Source organism: Gavialis gangeticus, unplaced genomic scaffold, assembly GCF_001723915.1.
Source record: "Gavialis gangeticus isolate Ggan-Ray unplaced genomic scaffold, GavGan_comp1, whole genome shotgun sequence".
NCBI lineage: Eukaryota > Metazoa > Chordata > Crocodylia > Gavialidae > Gavialis > Gavialis gangeticus.
In genome coordinates, this window is record NW_017729022.1 from 150,092,538 (window position 1) to 150,111,797 (window position 19,260).

The following is a 19,260-nucleotide window of genomic DNA, read 5'->3' on the forward strand; positions in this document are numbered from 1 at the left end:
TGTGTGTGTGTGTGTGTGTGTGTGTGTGTGTGTGTGTGTGGAGTTTGTGAATGGCTGTGGGTCCTGTCCCCCCCCCACTCCATGGTGCACAGCCCCTACTGCTGGCAGCAGCAGCTGGTAGGTGGGCCATCGGGGCACTCCTGGCTGGGACAGGCAGAACCCCCAGTGGCACACAGCTGCACATGGTTCCCACCTGCAGTGTCACGAGCCCCAAGTGCTGGCACGGAGCAGCCAAGTGTTGCCAGAAGCCACCCACCAGCAGGCTGAACCAAGCTGGCCCCATGCTATCACATACAGCCTCCCAGAATTCGCCAGAGCCATGTGCCACTGGGAGCTCTGCCTGCTGCAGTCAGGAGCACCCCAAAGGCCTGCCAGTGGCAGGGACTGTGCCAGGGAGGTGTGGGGCGGTGGGGTCTATGGGTGTGGGTGGGGGCTGTACTGGGGAGGTGTGGCAGCAGGGTTGGTGCATGGGGAGGGAGTGTGGTGGCAGGGGCTGTACTGGACAGGCTATGCATGGGGGGGCATGTGGTGGGGAGAAGGCATGTGGCAGGGCAACTCACACTCACCCATAAACCCACCACACACCCACACAACCTTTCACAACCTCCACCACAAACCCCACACCTTCACAGTACCCCCACACACACCTGACACCCGTCCCCCACCTGTACCTGCATATCTTTCTAAAGAAGGTTCAAATAGTGTTATATTTGGTTTAATTAGTTAAAAAATGTAATCAATTTTACATAATTTAAAAATTTTCTGCGAAAATTTTTTTCTGTACATAATTCCCTGGGGTGTACTTCAGGTAGTTGAATACTGCTACCAAATCCCCTCACTGTTTTTTCTTCTGCAGACTACATAAGACCAGTTCCCTCAGCATCTCCTCAGAAGTCATCCGCTCCAGCCCCCCAGACCATTTTTGTTCCCCTCCACTAGTCTCTCTCCAAGTTGTCCACATCCTTTCTATAATGGGAGACCCAAAACTGAACATAATACTCCAGATCTGCCCTAACCAGTGCAGAATAGAGGGGAATAAACACTTTCCTCAATCTGCTGGCAACACTCCTACTAATACAGCTCAGTATGCTGTTGGCCTTCTTGGCAACAAGGGCACACTGTTGACACATATCCAACTTACTGTCCATTGTAACCCCAGGTCCCTTTCTGCAGAGCTGCTTCTCAGCCAGTTGGTCCAAAGCCTGTAGCAGTTCATGGGATGCTTCTGTCCCAAGTGCAGGACTTTGCACTTGTCCTTACTGAACCTCATGAGATTTCTTTTGGCCCAATCCTCCAATTTGTCTATATCCCTCTGAATCCTAGCCCTGCCCTACAACATATCTGGTACTCCACCCATCTTGGTGTAATCCGCAACCTTAGCAGTGCACTCCAACCCATCTTCCAGATTGTTAATGAGATATTGAACAAAACTGACCCCAGGACCGACCCCTGCGGCACTCCACTTGATACCAGCTGCCAACTAGACACTGAGCCATTGATCTTTACTCAGCTTTCCATTCACCCTACAATCCATTTATCCAACCCCTTCCTTAGCTTGCTTGCAAGAATGCGGTAGGGGACCATATCAAAAACCTTGACTTTAGCAAGGCGTCTCATGGGCACTGCTCTCCCTGCATCCACAGAGCCAGTCATCTCATCATAGAAGGCAATCAGGTTGGTCAGGCGTGACTTGCCCTTGGCGAATCCATGCCGACTGTTTCTGATCTGTTGAGGAAACCCCCATCTGATCCTAAAACTACATCTAATTTTCTTCAAATTATTATTTATTTTTTAATCACCATAGCACTTAGAAGTCCTAGTCATGGATTGAGACTCACTGTGCTAAATGCTGTACTAAATATGCCCCTTGCAACAAAGAATTTTTCACTTTGTTTCTGTCTGTATTGACCTGTTGCTTACAGTGCACACACACACACACAAATCAGTCAGCACAACAGACAAATCTCAGTATACCAGCAACCTAAACTATCATGTTTTTTGTAGGCATCACCACAAAGATTTTTAATAGCAAGTGATTTGAAGGAGAACAATAAAACAATTTTGTGGATGCATAAGGCATGAGATGCAGCAAGGCAGAAAGTACAAAATTACTAGTTTGAAAAAAATCTAACTGAAGGCACAGGCTGACTAGAGATGGGCCTAGCTCTTGGGACTGTATGAAAGATAACACAATAGAGACAGACTGAACACTTCAGAAAGGGAAAGCAAACAGTTTATTTCTAACGTGACAGAGAAGAGATTGCCAATGTTTTGGGACTTGTAGATAAGCGCACACCTATATGTGGATTCCACATATTTTGATGGTCTACTGCAGCGGTTTTCAAACTTCCTAAAATCACGGAACCCTTGCACGTCAATTCTGCTGTGAAACCCCTAACCCTGGTTCTGCTGGCCGTGAGAGCCAACATGGAGCCATAAGCCCCAGCCCAGCAATGGCAGCACAGTGCCTCCACCATTACACCTCAATCTCTTTGCAAAAACCTTGATGACCTATCACAAAACCCCAGGGTTCTCCAGAACAGTTTGAAAACCATTGGTCCACTGAGTACACACAGGACGGCAGTACAGGTTAAGTTGCTCTACCGCATGGACAGCAACAACAAATCAGCAGGTGCCATAAAAATGAAGGCTAGTGAGACTATTCTGTCCAAACAAAAGTAAAGGTCCACTGCCATTACCTTGGGTAGCACCACTCTATTGCATCCTATGTGAAAAAATAGAGTAATAGATAATAGTGCAGCTGAGAATCCTCAAACAAATAAGGGCTGACAGGACCAAAGAAGGTAGGAGTTCAAAATACCAAGTACAACAAGGCTCCTTAGACAAGTAAGAGAAAAATAGCTTTTTGCAGTGGCAATTTAAAGGGGTTGATGGTTTGTCCTGCAGTTCAGATTTAAAAGCACAACCAAGGCCCACTTCCAAAATACCTGGTTTCCTCCTGAATATCCATGCAGATAAGTCAAGGTTTTCACCTGTCATACAGCAGCAAGGATGAATTCAGTGTAATATTACTTTGGCCTGGAGCACCAGGCTGGGAACTACCAGCTACACAACTCTGTAAAGCCATCATTTGAAAACAAACAAACAAACAAAAAACCTCATGATGTACTTTTGCATAGATGGGCCCTGAATAAAAGCCCCTTTGTTCACAGCTGGTCCTGGTATACTGCCAAGGTCTCTCTTCAAATACCTCTCTCAAAGATGGCACTGTGGAAAAAAGACAAAAACCACATACAATGGAAGACCCATACCAACAGGAAAGCCCTACTCCTCCTGCTTCTTTGAACAAAGGCAAGATACCAGGGTCTGACAGACAGTTCCCTGAAAAGCTCTACCTGTGGCATTACATTGCAACCATATACAGTTTAGAAAATCAGAGGCTTTACACCTGAGATGATAAATGCTAATCTAGTTGTACTGTGTAATGGAGTACACAGTATCCCTTCTGTCTGACAACAATTGTCAACAGCTTCTGAGAAACCATGCCACATTTATTTAAAAAAAAATAATCACAGCAAGGTGAAACCCAATCTTGTACTACATATCCACATTAAACCATAAATTTAGTATGAAAGGTTAATAAGAAATTAGTGATGGGTAGGAAGATGTTATAAAACTGTCTACAAAACTGATGGTGTATTTCAAGAGAGATGGGGACATTTTTTAGGGCCTCTGTATGCTTAGAAGTTTGCTAGTATAGCCATACTAGTAGACCTTTACTAGAAAAACCCACCATTAGAGAGTCAACTCACATCTGCAACTCTTTTTTTTTAAGCAGTGTAGCTTAAACTCAGCTTACTATATTCAACAAACAATATCAGAAGGTGGGGAAAAATTCTTTTGTTCATGCAATTACATCTATACTAGGACTTCTGCTGTCACGGCTGTTAGGAGTGAGATTCCTCCCCTCCTTCCCTTGTAGACTTATAACTAACATAGTTGTGCCAACAAAACTTTTAAATTTAGATCAACCTTTAGGACTGGTGCAACTACAAATAATGGGATGCAATTATAAAGGGGACACCCTAGAAAACTTTCTGCAAGACCTGAAAAACAGCAAAACAGTCCCTTGAGGCGAAGGCATCCCTTAAAACTTTTAGCTGCACAATGTAAAAAGGACCAGAGCAGAAAATTCTACCTGCAAGTAGGAAATAGGTCCATCCAATAAGCCTTTCTGCATTCTAAATTCAGAGGGGAGGAAAAATTAACTGCTCTAAGAATGCACATACTGTTATGCCCTAATACTAAAAAACCTACTTCTTCACAGTAATTCAACAGTTTCTTTGCTTTAAAGGATAAAAGAGCTTTCACAAATCCATTGCTATTAATATTTTCTAAGTGCTAGCCTAGGAATTCCTTTAAGTCAAAATTCACCCCCCTGCAATAACTTCTCTTAGATCCATTGTAGCAGGATGCCAGGGTGCATCTGCTCCTTTAAGAGGGCAAGCAGCTGGAGGCAGCTTGCAGGTGGAAAGAGAGATAACTGGACCCGACCAGTAGAGGGCAGGATTGAAGCCAGAGCCATCCCGGGGGGGGGGGCGGGGGGGCAGGTAGAGTAAATCAGGGCGACTGCCCTGGGCCCCGCACTTTGGGGGGCCCTGCAAGCAGTGCTGTACAGGCCCTGCCAGCCACTATGCACTGCCACCTCCAGGCTCTGGCTGCTCCCTGCCCCGCACAACCTCGGGTGCACACCCCTAGGGTCAGCTCTGACTGGAGATATTACAAGCCCAGGGCTTCAGCTGGTCAGACAGCATAGCTCTGGGAGCCAGGGAAAAAGGAGCTCTGGGCAACAGAGCTTCTGAAGTCACAGTGAAACTGAACAAGTGACTGCAGAAGAAAGCTTCCTGTGGCAGACAGAAAGGCCTGCATGTGCAGGCAGGGGCTCCCTATTTTAAGCCCCTCGAAGGTTCGGATGTCTGCTAGAGGGCATAGGCATTTTGTTGTAAAGTTGTTAATTGACAACTGGTGGTTGACACACTGGTGGTTTAGCCTTAAGCCCTGCTCAAGGCCTACTCAGAGAGCCTGTAGCCTGAGAGGAGCTTTAGACAGAGACCCCCAGGGCTGTGGAATCTGGGTCAGGGCCCAAGAGGGGTCAAAGGTCCAGAAGTGACCACAACCAGGGACTGAGAAGGTCAGGGACCCACAGGCAGGGAGGGTAGAGCCCAGAGGCCAGGTCCTGTACTGTGGGCCTAGGCTAAAGCACCCAGCGAGAGCATAAAGCAACTTTTCCCAACCTTGAGGGAAACTTTTCTCAATCCCATTTGGGACTGTGACAATAAGACGCAGAAAAATGGCAGGTTCCCCCCGCAGGCTGACAGAATTCTAGCACACAAGGGGCTACTTGGGGATGGAGGCAACCCATGCAGGTGTGAGCACACACGTGTATGTGGCAGCCAGGCAGAGTGGACAGCAGCTCCCACAGCTCCCTCCAGGTAAGTCTATGGGGGGAGGGGGAGGAGACTGAAGTACCCATGGAGAGTGGGGGCAGAGGGAGTGTTGGTGCTGGGCTGGAGCTGGGGCTGCTGCCCAGCTGGGCTGGTACATTGGGGCCAGGGCCAGGGCAGGAATGTGGGGGGAGCAGGATGGAGCCATGGACAGCTCATCCGGGGAGTGGGGGGGAAGAGTGGGGAAGCTCCTCACTGCTGCATGCACTCCTGGGCAGGGAGCCACTCATGCATTTCCTGGACCATTTAAGGAGAATAAAAACTGGGAAGTTAAGAAGATGAATGACGCAGACAGACATTCTGTAAGAGCAGAACAAAATTCATATTGGAGGACTGATAGTTAGCTTATCATTACTATAAAGAATCTGATCCCAAGAATTTTCAAAGAAATAAAGCCCTTCAATGTTTATATTAGTCTTGCCACTGCTCATTACCACTCAATTCCAAAGCAAAATTTTTTTTCACCATCAGCAGGTTCAAATTTCTTCCAAAGGGGTAATCAATTTTTTCTTCCTAAAAATAACAACAAATGGCTAGATTAAATGTGTATGCTAATCTGTCCTGGCCATAATCTGAAGCTTCTTAAACACTCGAGCAACCTGCAGCCTATCAGACTTTTTTTACAATATGAAAAGATGCCTCCTTAGTATTTACTGATTATTCAATTACAGGACATTTTGAACCCTAAAAAACATGCAATTTATTCTTAAAATGCATTGGCCAGCTGAAAAACAATAGGTTTTTGAACAATGCAGCTGCAGGACTGGCAATCATGGAGTACTGCTGGATGGAGTCCACAGCTGCCAAGACAGTGAGTCCTTTCAGCAGTAAGACTCCCCGCCCTGACTGGGCTTGATGCACCCCTGTAGCTGGAAGCCCCATCAACTCACAGGTCTCCCAGCTACAGGGGATACCCTGCTACATGTACAAGTTAGAGCAGGATAACAATGAGCTATAACGTTAGTACAGTTTCGAGTCTATAACTGGTTAGACCTTTCCATGGTGCGATTACTGCTCTGCACATGTAGCTGGACTCAGTTAATTGTTCAATTAACCAGTTAAACGTGCAATATCTGCAATGTCTTGAGGGGGTCTGAATGAATACCTGGAACCAGAGTTTGAAGTGCTCAGGTTCTGACAGCAGCAACATTTTTTTTGTGGGTTCAAAGAAAATATTTTCATCATTTCAGTTTATTCAGGTAGTTCAAAGTTGAGAAGCCAATTATGGCAGAAGCATAAATGCTTACTTTTCTCTTCCAAACCATGGAAGCACAAGGAAAAAAAAGCATAAGAAAATGAAGTCAACTAGTTCTAAAATCCTAACACAGTGATTGAATAGGTTGTTTCTGGCCCTCAGCAACAGATAATCCTTCCTTTGCCTAATGAATGAGCCCTAAGTGCAAAAAGTGTTTTGATAAACTTACCTTTCCTCCTATATATGTGGCACACTTAAGGCCTTTTCACCAAGAACAAATTTTAAACATGCACATTTTGTATATTTGCATGAAATTCTAATTTCTTTCCAAATGAATTTCACAAGTCACAAGTAAATGCATTCACCATCTAACAGAAATAAAAATTTAAAAATATGTATAATACACATTAGTTTACATAATTGATAGAATAAGTGCATAGATATAGTTTGTACTCTTAGCTAGCAGGAAGCCCTACAAACTTAGAGTGCAGGCTATATTTAGTAGTCACAAATCAACACATTTTAACACTTACCAAATAATGAGAATCACTCTCTCTTTAGGAGGATTGTAAACATTACAAATTACTTCAATTTAAATTATCCTGCCATAAAATCAAAAAATAAATAAATAAAATCGAGCTGCATTTCTGGTCAATCTGTTACAGTGCTCTCTGTAAACTAAAACGGCCTCCATTGAATACTTTAGCATTCAACATCTCTGACCTAAATTTTGCTAAGATTTCAGAAAATTTGCAACCCAACGCAGACACCTTGTCCATAAATTGTATAATCAGAATAGCACTTTTTAGCAAATCAGTAAAAACATTAAGAACCTTAGGACCAAGCCTAATATGAAAGTCTTGCTAAAACAACAGTTTTCCACAAGCAAATGAATGAATGTTTTAGATAGGCAAGTAAAATCTCAGGAAGCTTTAGTTTTCAATATTAGCTGTAAAGAAAGAACTGAAGATCTGGCAATAGGTGTTACCTGATGTTCACTTAAAACTTATAATGGCAAGTAAAAGGCCAACTTACAGGTCTGTCTTCTTAGGAGGCTGTACATTCTCTTCTTCTATTCAAAAAGGTCCAGAGCATGGGGGAGAAATTTCTTTTGTTGTTAACTACGTTACTTGAAGAACATCCAGACTAAACTGAAATAACTCCTACATTACAAAACCTAAGATCTGTTTGGAGCCAGCAATATTCTATGGGATGTTTGTTCCTCTAAACCCTCTCCTGAGAGGCTGTCTAAGTCTAGCTGTTCCAAACTAGGAGCAATACCGGAGGAATACCTAATGCTACAGTTGCACCAATATATTGATGCCGTATCAGATTGGCACCAATAAAAGGAAAATTAATGTTATTGGCTATCAACGTTTTTTGGCTGGTGTGGCTGATAATGTTAACCAATAAACATAACATGCCTTCTGGCGTGGGTCCTCCAGATGCTACCTCCATGCACACAGCTGCACACATGCACACAGTGAGGAACGAAGGTGGCTGGTGTGCAGAGCAGCTGTGGAGAAGAGGCATTGAGGAGGGAAGGGGCATAGAGGCAGATTGGGGCCCCCACGGTGAGGGAGGGAGTGGAGCAGGGGCTGGGGGGGGATGCCCAACCAGGGCAGTGAATGGCACCCTGGGTCAGGGTGGGGAGCAGGATGGAGCCGCAGGCGGCTCAGCTAGGGTGTGTGAGTTGAGGGGGACAACTCCCCACTGTTGTGTGCACCTCCCCAGGGGAGGGATAGGGGGCATGTGTCCTCCCCCCAGATTTGTGTGTGGGGTGGATGCATTCAAAGCTCTCCACTCTGCTGCCTTTCCCTCGGGAGCCCTGCACTGGCTGCACATCCCCTGCCTGCCTGGTAGCAGTGGGGGCAGCAAGCTGTGCCTGCCTGATAGGCAGGGGATGTGTGGCCAGCACGGGGTCCACAGGGCAAAGGCAGCAGGGCAGAGAGCCTCAAGCCCACAGCAGGCAGCCCACATCTGCCCTTGCCCTGCTCAGCTCTGGTTAAAAGCATCCCTGTGCTTAAAAACTGCTGAACTTTAGTTCAAGCACCCCCACCACCATTCTTAAGCACTGGGAAGCTGATCCCCTTGGCAAGCTACCCACGCTGCTGTTCCTCTCCCCACCCTGGTCCCAGGTCCCATTCACTGCCCTGGCTGGGTAGCACCACCAGCCCCAGCTTCTGCCCCACTCCTTCTCTCACCGTAGAGGCCTTGCTCTGCTCCGCACCATGCCTATTCCCCTCCACAGACTTACCTACAGGGCACTTCTCTCCACACTGCATTCCTGTAAACTGGTTATCGGATTGGTATCAGCCAATAAACCTGGTTAATAACTGGCTATCAATATCAGCCAAGAAAATCTTTATCAGTGCATCCCTATTTAGCACCACATTTTGGTAAATAGTTATATGAACACTGGAACTTTGGAATAGCACCCCAGCACTTTATCATGCCCAAAAGAATCCCCTCAACCCCCTTCAATTTCTGAGATGACTCTGAAAATTATTTTTAAACAAGGCAACAAACTACCATGTTTACTTGGACACCCCCACGCACCATTTCCCCCCCCCCCAAAATTAGCCATCCAAAGTTTGGGGAGTGGTTTTATTTTTTAAGCAAAGAAGGTGACTACTGCACCAGAATGGAGGCACAGTGTACAGAAATGGCTGCCAGGGCTGGCCACATGGAGAAAAGGCAGAGCCTGGTGCTCAGTTAAAAGCTAGAACAGTTCTCAATATTTGTAGACTGGAGGCACCCCACAACAGACTTGCCCCCTTTGGAAAATTCCAGCTCTTTGTTTTCACTCTTTTTTTTATATACAGAAAAATAATACAGCAATTTTTTTTATTGCAAAGAGCTCAGAAAGGCCACAACAGGTCAGAATGTGTTTAACACTATGGATTCCTACATGAAAACCCTGGGTCTAGCTTGTGATTTATATTTGCATCCCTCACAACATTAGCACTGTTCAGCACCCCACAGAACCCTTGAGAGGATCTCATGACACTTAAGGATGCCACAGTCCCTCTATGGAGAATCACTAAGCTACAAGTTGCTACAATTTTCAAACAGTTACAGCTGCTGCCAAATTGAAAGCAGCTTTTGGCTAAGCAGAAAAGGGAAATCAAGTGACACTGAAGAGCAGAAACTGCCCCTTCTCCCATGTGGACAAAATTCAGCCATGATTCTGGAAAAAGGTTTTTTTTTCTTCATTTTGCCTTCCCAAAACAAAGGATGTCTTGTGTGGAGGTGTAAGCTCTGCAAAAACGTGCGGTAAAGGCCCTGCTGACAGACCCAGAGGATTAGCAATGCTATTTCTCCCTGCAGAGTTTCTCAGGCTTAATATGGAGGGGTGGTCAGATAAGCTGCTAGCAACATCATGAAAAAAATAAATAAATAAAGCTATGCAGGAACAGTGCCAATCCTTATTTCTTATCACAAACTACATATTCTACTGTGGAATTTCTCAAGCACCTGCCCTGCTTACTGTTTAATGGCACCAGAAATTAGAAAGTACAGCTACAAAATAAATATAATCTTTCAGAAGCTCCTCTCCTAAAACTGAAGGGGGTCAGTAACATCTGGCCTGCACCCAAACCACTGATGCTTCAACTAACCCCACCCCACTCCGTGTGTGTGGGCTCAGCTTCCAACCAGTGAGGGTGGGCTGCATTGGGCTGCGGAGCTGCAAACTGCATCTGTGCTGTCATTGTTTCTCTCTGCTCCCCTGCTTCCCTTCCCAGCTGCAGCACAGGCACAGCTGGAAACTGTATGGCCCTAACACAGCTCCTTACAGGCCGAAAGCTGTGCTCATTCAGCAGCTGGGAGGGGAGGGAGAGGAGCAGGGAGACGTGGCAGTGGCATGGGTCACTGGCTGGATAGCCCTGAAACAACTCCTCTGCCTGCACTCACACTGGGGCAGAGCTGTGTCTGGGCAGTGCAGCTTCCAGCTGGGCCCATGCTGCAGCTGGGAGGCTGGCAGGAGGATAGGGGAGAGTAGAGAGAAGCAGTGGCAGCATGGACACATTTTGCAGCTCCACAGCCCTGGCCCAACCCCCCACTGGCTGGAAACTGTGCCCACAGGCTGCCCAGGACTTGTGGTGGGCAGGGGAAGGGAAGTGGGGCGGAAGCAGCTGGGAGCTGTGCCCATGCTACTGCCATCTGTCTCAGTGCGAGTATGGGGAAACCCACCCTGCTTCCCCATCAAAACCACCTAGCCTGAGTCGCACCTAAACTAGGTGCCAACCACAGCCCTGAACTACGGATGTGGTGGGATTACAAATCCTGTAATCTTAGCAGGACCCATGATGGGAATGGAAGAAGCAGCAGCTAACTTCTAATTAATATCCAGGGTTACTGAATGACCAGACGTTTTGGCTTCCTGTCAGGCAATCACCTCCTGAAGTCAAGCTCTCTGGATACAGATCTTAACCTAGCAAGGACCTTCAATCCGAGTTGGATATAGATGCCTACCAGGGTCAGTCTCAATCACAGAATCATAGAAAATTAGGGTGGGAAGCGATTTCAGGAGGTCATCTAGTCCAACCCTGTTCAAAGCAGGACCATCCACAGCTAAATCATTCCAGCTACAGCTTTGTCTAGCCTGGTCCAAAGATAGAGATTCCATAACCTCTCTGAGTAACCTGTTCCAGAGCTTTACTACCCTCCTAGCGAGAGAGTTTTTCCTAATATCCAACCTAAGCTTCCCTTGCTGCAATTTGAGACTGTTGTTCCTTGTTCTGTCATCTGTCACCCATGAGAACAGTCCAGCTCCATTCTCTTTGGAACTACCTGTCAGGTAGTTGAAGGCTGCTATTAAATCCCACCTCAGTCTTCCCTTTTCCAGACTAAATAAGCCCAGTTCCCTCAGCCTGTCCTCAGAAGTCATGTTCCCCAGCCCCTCAAACATTTTCATTGCCCTCTGTTGGACTCTCTCCAATGTGTCCACATCCTTTCTATAGTGGGGGGCCCAAAACTGGGCACAGTACTCTAGATGAGGCCTCACCAGTGCTGAATAAAGGGGAATAACCATTTCCCTTGATCTGCTGGCAACGCCCCTACCGATACATCCCAGTATGCCGTTAGCCTTTTTTTTGCAGCAAAGGCACACTGTGGGCTTATATCCAGCTTACTGTTCACTGTAAACTCCAAGACTTTTTCTGCAGAGCTGCTGCTTAGCCAGTCGGTCCCCAGACTGGTGCATGGGATTGTTCCATCTTAAGTGCAAGAATTTGCACTTGTCCTTGTTGAACCTCATGAGATTTCTTTTGGTCCAATCCTCCAATTTGTCTAGGTTCCTCTGAATCCTAGCTCTACCTTCCAGTGTATCTACTAAGCCCCACAGCTTGGTGTCCTCTCCAAATTTGCTGAAGTTCCACTCCAACCCATCTTCCATGTCAATGATGAAGATACTGAACAAAACTTCAGCAGAGGACAAGGAGGGTGGAGGGACAAATGGTGGCAATGTTCACTTCCTTGGTTCCAGAGATGCGTCAATGCAGCAGCTCTGGCAGTCACACCAACTAGACCCATGGGCTACAATTTAACCACTTGTGGGCCACATGTAACCCATGGCCTACAGGTTGGACAGAGCTGCTTTGTACTCTGCCTTGAAGTTCATGATATTATTTTGCCCAATTAGCAAAGCAAGCAAACTCTCAAATTGGTGATCCTTTACCAGCTATCTATTTTGAAATCCCAAAAGTTCAAATGAAGTTTGAGCACCTCAGCTGGTAAGGTGAAACACAGTAAAATAGGAGAGGCAGGCCCAGACTACATGGGCATTTGTATACAAGTTTGCGCCACAGTACCAGGCACTTTTTCACCCCATGGCACACTTACCTAAACAAAAAAAGGACCCAAAGGCAAGAACAACTGGCCTGTCTTTGCACCCCCCCCCCCCCCAACTTGGGTCCTGCCTGGATCAGGACTGCTTTAGCGGCCCAGAGGCCAAGCCTGGCTCAGCTTCCCCCACCTGAACCTAGGCCCCGCCAGCCAAGCGGCCCCTTTCCCAGGTTAGTATCCCGTTCCCTCCTGAGAAGCGGCACTATACTGTTTGTGTCTGCAGCAGGCAGGGGAGGGGGCATGGCTCCAGCCCAAAATGCTGTGGCACACCTGGATGTGCCTGACAGCACACCAGTGTGCCACAGCACGCCAATTGGGAAACACTGATCTACAGTACAGACATGAGATGCTCCATAATAGTTTACATTCTTAGTCGGGAAGTCTGCCTGTTCTTATTCAGCAAAAGCTTCAAAGCTGTCTTTAAAAAGCAGACCCAAAAATTGTTTTGCTGTTATCCCAATCTTTACATTGGAACAGTTTAGCAATCATGGCTAAATAAAAGCACTGCAATGAATATAACTGTTCTCTGAGAATTTAGGGACAACCCCCATGTACAGAAGAACCCTTTTCATGTGAACTATTTTAACAAAGTGTGGATACATTCCAAAATGCAGATAAAACCTACGGATTTAATCCTTAAAATGAATTATTTTTAAAAAATAGGAAGGTCTTCACAGAAATATGCACCATACAAACTAGCACAGATTATGTAAAATGACTCCAACTTTTTAGCCAAAATCTCCAACATGCCAGAAACAGCAAATTGATACTACACGTTTTCTTATTTTGGTCTTCAAAAAAACCGAAAAGCAACTGGATAATCCTTGAACTGTGAAGCTAGGCAAGTCATTTCATATTTTCTGAAGCTAAACTGTGTGTTCAATGACTTAAGCCGTTTTGGAAGAAGTATGCATTAATACCTGTTAATGTATGAATTAATCTTTAAAATCCACTCTTAAAATTTCATTTTGTTGAAAAATTTAACAGAGTATGTCTAATTTATATCCTGAATGTGCACATTTTTTCTTCTCCATTTAACTCAGAAAACAGCTAAACAAGTTGGTGAAAAATATTCAGAGTTGTCATTATTAATTTACACAAGTTAACAAATGATAAAAGTTCCAGAAGGCAAAATTTCAAATATAATATTTTAAATTAGAAGTAGCTCAAAAACCTAAAAGTAAGCTGCCTGGTACTTGATGCCACATATCAAAATATAATTTTAGGACAATATTCAGTTATTTATACTTTAAAGTCTTGTTAGAAGGTTGGGAATATAGATGTAACTATATTTGAAGTAGCCATTTTATGAACTCCATATATATTTTTTTCAGTATAAAAAGAAAAATTACATTTTAACTGACCTTAAAATGAAAATACCATACTAATAGTGTTTAAGAAGTTGCCAACATACTCCTTGGAAAAAGGGAAGTCAAAATGCTCTTTTTATTCAAATAGATACCCTTGAAACTATCAAATTGCTTTTAAGGCTTTTAAAGAAATGTACTACATGAACTGCCAGTAGACAATAATGAAACCCTCCCATTAATTCCTAATATCATTACTTAACACCACACAATATGCACAGCAAGCAACCTACCACCATGTTACACCTCAATTTCTTGTACTAGGTGAGGCTTCTTTCCATATTCCATACATCATAATGGGAGCCTTGCATTTCAATTCATCACATTCTGAGACTATTTTGAAGTGTATGCCCTGTACATATTCCAAGTACCTCCTCCCATTGCCTAGCACTACAAGGCCTTGGGCAGAGGAAGGGGAATAACCCAACTCAGACATTTGTACAGCAACTGGGATATTATATAGAAATTAAAGAAACTATTAATCCTCTCTTATGAAAGAAATTGTTAGTAGTTTGATAAAGGTGTCAAACCAAATGTTAATTGGTTTTATTTATTCCCCCAAATTACTTTTCAGATATATAAACTCAAGTGACTGTACACTTTCCAATGAGGAAATACAAATATCACCTTTTAGACTTGACATTTTCCTTTCCCACTTAGATCATTCACTAGTTTAATTAAAATGGAATGAAGAGAAATACATTTATAGAGTAAAATACGTTATATGAAAACTATATGAATTTGTACAAATTAATTCAATGAGTTTCAATGGCTCTAGGTACCTAAATAGCACTCAGTATTACAACACAACAGACAGAGTTAGTTTATGGCTACACCTCTTACTAGTACACAGTAACTGCTGGCATCTCCCAATTGCATACTCTTCCTACTAGCATATATAATATGAACCTCAAATAAGATTAAAATAGAAAGAATAAGATCAGAACAGCAGGCAGTTCATCACTGTACTATTCATTCATTAGAAAAACAGGAATTGCCATATCAAGTCAGACTGATAGGCATCTATTTTAGCATCCTGTCTCCAAGAGTGAAAAGTATCAGAGTTCAGAAGAAAAAATTTGAAAAAAATGTCATAACTTGCAATTATGGAGCAACTTGGATGTAGAAAACAGTTTCTTCCTAACCCCATTAGCTCTCTTTCTTGGCTATGTTTGCAGCCATTAGACGGCCTATTATAGCGAAACACAATGCAACTCTCCAAGGACTGAAAGAGTCATCATTTCAATGCTCATGGGTGTATGAAGTCACACAAAACAATTGTATGCCAGCCGGCTGTATTGCTACAACATTCCTGCAGAAGGCAGAGTAGATTTTCACCTTATAGACTAAATCAGAGATGCATAAGCTTCTGTAAGCAGCAGCTTACTTCATGAGATGCTATGTAGGGGCTGCAACTTTTACTATGATTCCTAAAACTAAAAGTAGATGCAAGACATCAGAAAATACCAAGAAGAGAATTTTAGCAATTCAGTATGTTGGGCCCCAAGATTGTTTCCATGTTCTATTCTTTGCATTCTACCCTGGGATGACACAAGAGGCATCCACAAACTACAGGCTGCTTGACATGCAACCCACTAGCTGTCACTCATAAATCATAGGAAAGCACATCAGACAATGTATGTTATTACCCAGAGTCCAAGTCTATTCCAATTTCCTTTAATATCTATGAACACCTGAATATCAAACTGGAGGCTGCCTCTCTTTGCTTCCAGCTGTGGCAACCTCACCAAATTTGGATGTTACAGCTAACAAAGCTTGGTGTTAAACTTTGAGCAGCAGAACATTTGAGCAGTAGAAAGCCCTCACTAAAATAATCCACTACCCCAACAGTATTTCTTGGGCACAGGGCCCAAGGTGAGTTTGACACCCTGGTGTAGTTGCCCTGTTGAATATACTATGAATTAAATTAAAGAGAAAACTTAGGAGTCCCTCCCAAATGAAAATGACAAATTACATTTTATGGACAGGGCCTGGTATCATAGCCCCAACCAACTCCCCATCCAATCACTGATTTCTGAAAGGACAGTACACCCCTATGCTTAGGAGAATCAGGCAACCTTCTAATTTACTTGCAAACAACATTATGTATCAGGGACAAAAATGGAACTATGAAGGCTCTTTTGCATGAGTAAATACTGCATCCTGATGCATAGTTTTTGCACTGGCATAAACCCAGTTCTATAAGAAAGGAAAACAGGAATCATGTCATCATTCTATAAAACTTCTTTAGAGATACAGAAAGCATTTTTTTTTTAAAGCTACATTAAGGTGCTGATCCTGCAAATAAGTGTCATGCTAGCAGACTCCAGTCCCTGGACAGAATTCAACCTGGTATCGGGTCCTATCTGTATTTTTAGTATTCCACTGTCCATTTTGATGAGTAAAGTTTGAATTAATGCTAGCTTCCTAAAAAGGTAAAGGAAGTCTGAAACTGTTTCTCTAGACATTTATGAATGCTGACTTGAAGTCCGATCACATCAGTGGATTTTTACAATGAAATGACTGTAGATATTACATTTCAAATTATAATGCACTAAAATTCAAGTAAAACATTTTACTATACAACATGTAACTATAGAAGAGTAGCACAGGGTGACTACCAGAAAAGTGCCCCAAAACAGTCTCTCATTTCTTTTAGTTGGTATTTTAAAAAAAAACTCAACACTACACAAATGTCATTAGTGACGATTAAACACCCAGTGGACTTTAATAGCTCCAAGATTTTTGTAAGAGTCCAAAACCTGTGCAGCCCATAAGAGGACAGTACAGTTCGGGTCTCCTGCATAACATTCAAAACCCATGAAAAAGCTCCCAGGTTTTTCCCTTCTCACCCTCCTTCATGCATATTCTGGCTACCAGACAGCAACTGAAAAGGAGACCCAGCAACAAAACGCACAATTCTCAGGAAACATTTGCATTTCTTTGTTCTGAGACGATGTCACCCAATTACTAGAACAACTGGCCCCTCTCCACGCCACAACCCGCCCCCTCCCCTTGGGCCCTGCCTGCATCAGAACTGTTTTATCAGCCCAGAGGCCAAGCCTGGCCCAGCCTCCCTCACCTGAACCCAGGCCCCACCAGCCAAGCAGCCCCTTTCCCAGGTTAGTATCCCATCCCCTCCTGAGGAGCAGCACTGTACCTAGCTGCCCCGGGGGCAAACTTTTAGCATCAGCCCCCCCACCCCCTTCACCAGAGATAATGATAATCATCATCATAATAAGAAAAAAATGACCACAGCCCTACCAACCCCCCCGCCCCAAGGCCCATCCCCCAGCACTCCCCCTCCAACCCCACCTGGCTGTGGGCCACCGCGGTGCACCCCTGCCTCAGGGCCAGGATTCCCGTGAGGGAGGCGCTGCCATGGTTGCCAGTAGCCTACCAGCTGCTACCTCCCCGAGGCTGCCGCATCCCCGCTTCCCCCAATACGGGAAGAGGTTTCCAAGCCCCTCACAAACCCCCGCACCGCTCCCTAAACTGCCCCGAGGCCCGAGCGCCGCAGTCTCCCATTGTAGCGCGGCGGCGGGCGAGGCAGCCCGGGCCAGGGGGAGCTGCAGGCCCCGGTGGGCACCGCCGCTCCTCCCCCCGCCGGGCGCCCCGGGACACTTAGGGCCTCGCACCTCCCCCCCGGGCGGATCCCGGCCCCGTGCGGGACTTACCGCTCCGCGCCGCTCAGCCGCAGCCCGGCTGCGCAAGGGGCCCCCGCATCGCCGCCGCTGCCTGGCTAAGACGGCGGGGGAGTGCGCCCCCCGAGCCTCCCCCCGCGGTCCCCTCAAGAAAAAAAAACGGGGGGAGGGGGGCAGCCCGGAGCGGAGGGAGAAACGGCAATGACCGCTCTCCAGCCAATCGTAGCGCGGCGGCGCCTCTCCGCGGCCAATAGGAAGGGCGAAGGGGTGGGGGCGGGGCCAGGCTCACCCTATGAAGAGCGGCGAGTCGGCACCGTTCGCCGCTAGAACTGTACCGAGCTGGCCTCCATCTTGGGTGTGGGCAGAATGCCCAGTCTTGGAGCTGGGCTCACCCGGAGCCATCTTGGGTGCGGGCAAGAAGCCCGGAGATGGGGAATGGAGAGCTGGGGAGGGGGAGGCAGCCGTGGGCCGGGGCCTATCTGGGCCCCGCCAGGCACCCTCAGCCCTTCCTGGGCACTCCCCAAGCACGATCCCTGATCCTCAGCCAGGGTGTCTGTGCACCCTGAGCTCCTATGAAGGGTGCTGCAAAAAGTGTGAGGATGGAGATGCAGGGGTGTGGGTTGCAGCCAGGTTGGTGTAAGGACATAGGCGGACAAGGTTCTTTGTGTAAATCCGATCTCTTTTATTAGACCAACGCAAATAATTGGGAAAAGTCTTCCTTGCAAGCTTTTGGTTATAAATACCCTGTCAGGCTGAAAGGCAGGCTCCCTGCCTGGTTGCTTCCACGCACCACATGACCTGGCCCCTCTGCAAGGAGCTGAGCTTGGATTTTGAGAAAGGGGGTGCAGATGGTGAGGAGCCTCCTCATGCACAGGTGAAGCAACACACGTTTTTCTCCAGTTAAAAATGAACTAGAAGCTTTACTAATATAGGCAAAGGGCCTAGGGCTACATTATTCAGTTTAGGATGAAACGGAAGGGACCTAGGGCTGCATTATTCAGTTCAGGATGAAGGCAAAAACTGGCATCACCTCATGGGAATGAGTTAAAAACAGATTCATAGATTGGAAGGCCAGAAGGGACCTCAGAAGATCATTGGGTCCAGTCTGCTGCACCAAGCAGGAAAGATAACTGGGGGTCAGGTGACCCCAGCGAGGTGACTGTCCAGTCTCCTCTTGAAGATCTCCAGGGTAGGTGATTGCAGTACCTCTGGAGGGAGCTTATTCCACAGTCTGGACACCCTGACTGTGAAGAAGTTTTTCCTAATGTTGAGCCTGAATCGATCTTCCAGGAGTTTGTGGCCATTACTCCTGCTTTTCCTCTTGGGTGCCCTGGTGAGCAGTTGCTTGCCGAGCCCTTGATGTACTCCCCTAGTGTAGCAGTAGCTACACCTGCGGGTTGATGTGACCCTTTAAAAGGTATGCTTTCACAGGATGCAGGGGGAGGGGCTGTGTAACAGGAGCTTCCTGACCAGAAACAGGGAACAGACAGCACAATAAAGGGTGGCTTGCTGGGTGGACCATGAAAACCATTAGAAAGAGGAGAGGGTTTAACACCCATGGAATGAAGAGTTTAGGAGGGATGAGACAGATGATAATGAGCCATGAAGTCAACTGACTCTCTCAGCACTGCCTGATTAGAAATGCTTCTGCTGGGTGGAGCAGGAATCAAAGTGGGGTATATCATGCACCAGTGCACCTGCCCCCTGCATCCACTGCTGGAGACAAGCACTTTTATGAATCA

General features: G+C 45.8%; 1 protein-coding gene across 3 annotated transcripts in view; it reads right to left on the reverse strand.

Annotated features, from left to right (window-relative positions):
- SOCS5 (suppressor of cytokine signaling 5) overlaps positions 1-17,684 on the reverse strand; it is a 48,164-nt gene extending 30,480 nt beyond the window's left edge. Inside the window, exon 1 of one of the 3 annotated variants that reach the window (XM_019516320.1) lies at positions 17,552-17,684. The gene's annotated coding sequence lies outside the window, so the exon portion shown is untranslated. Of the gene's footprint in view, positions 1-17,189; positions 17,283-17,551 lie in introns of those variants that run through there. The other 2 variants (XM_019516318.1, XM_019516319.1) reach the window with 2 other exon arrangements.
- Between the last annotated feature and the right edge of the window lie 1,576 nt (positions 17,685-19,260).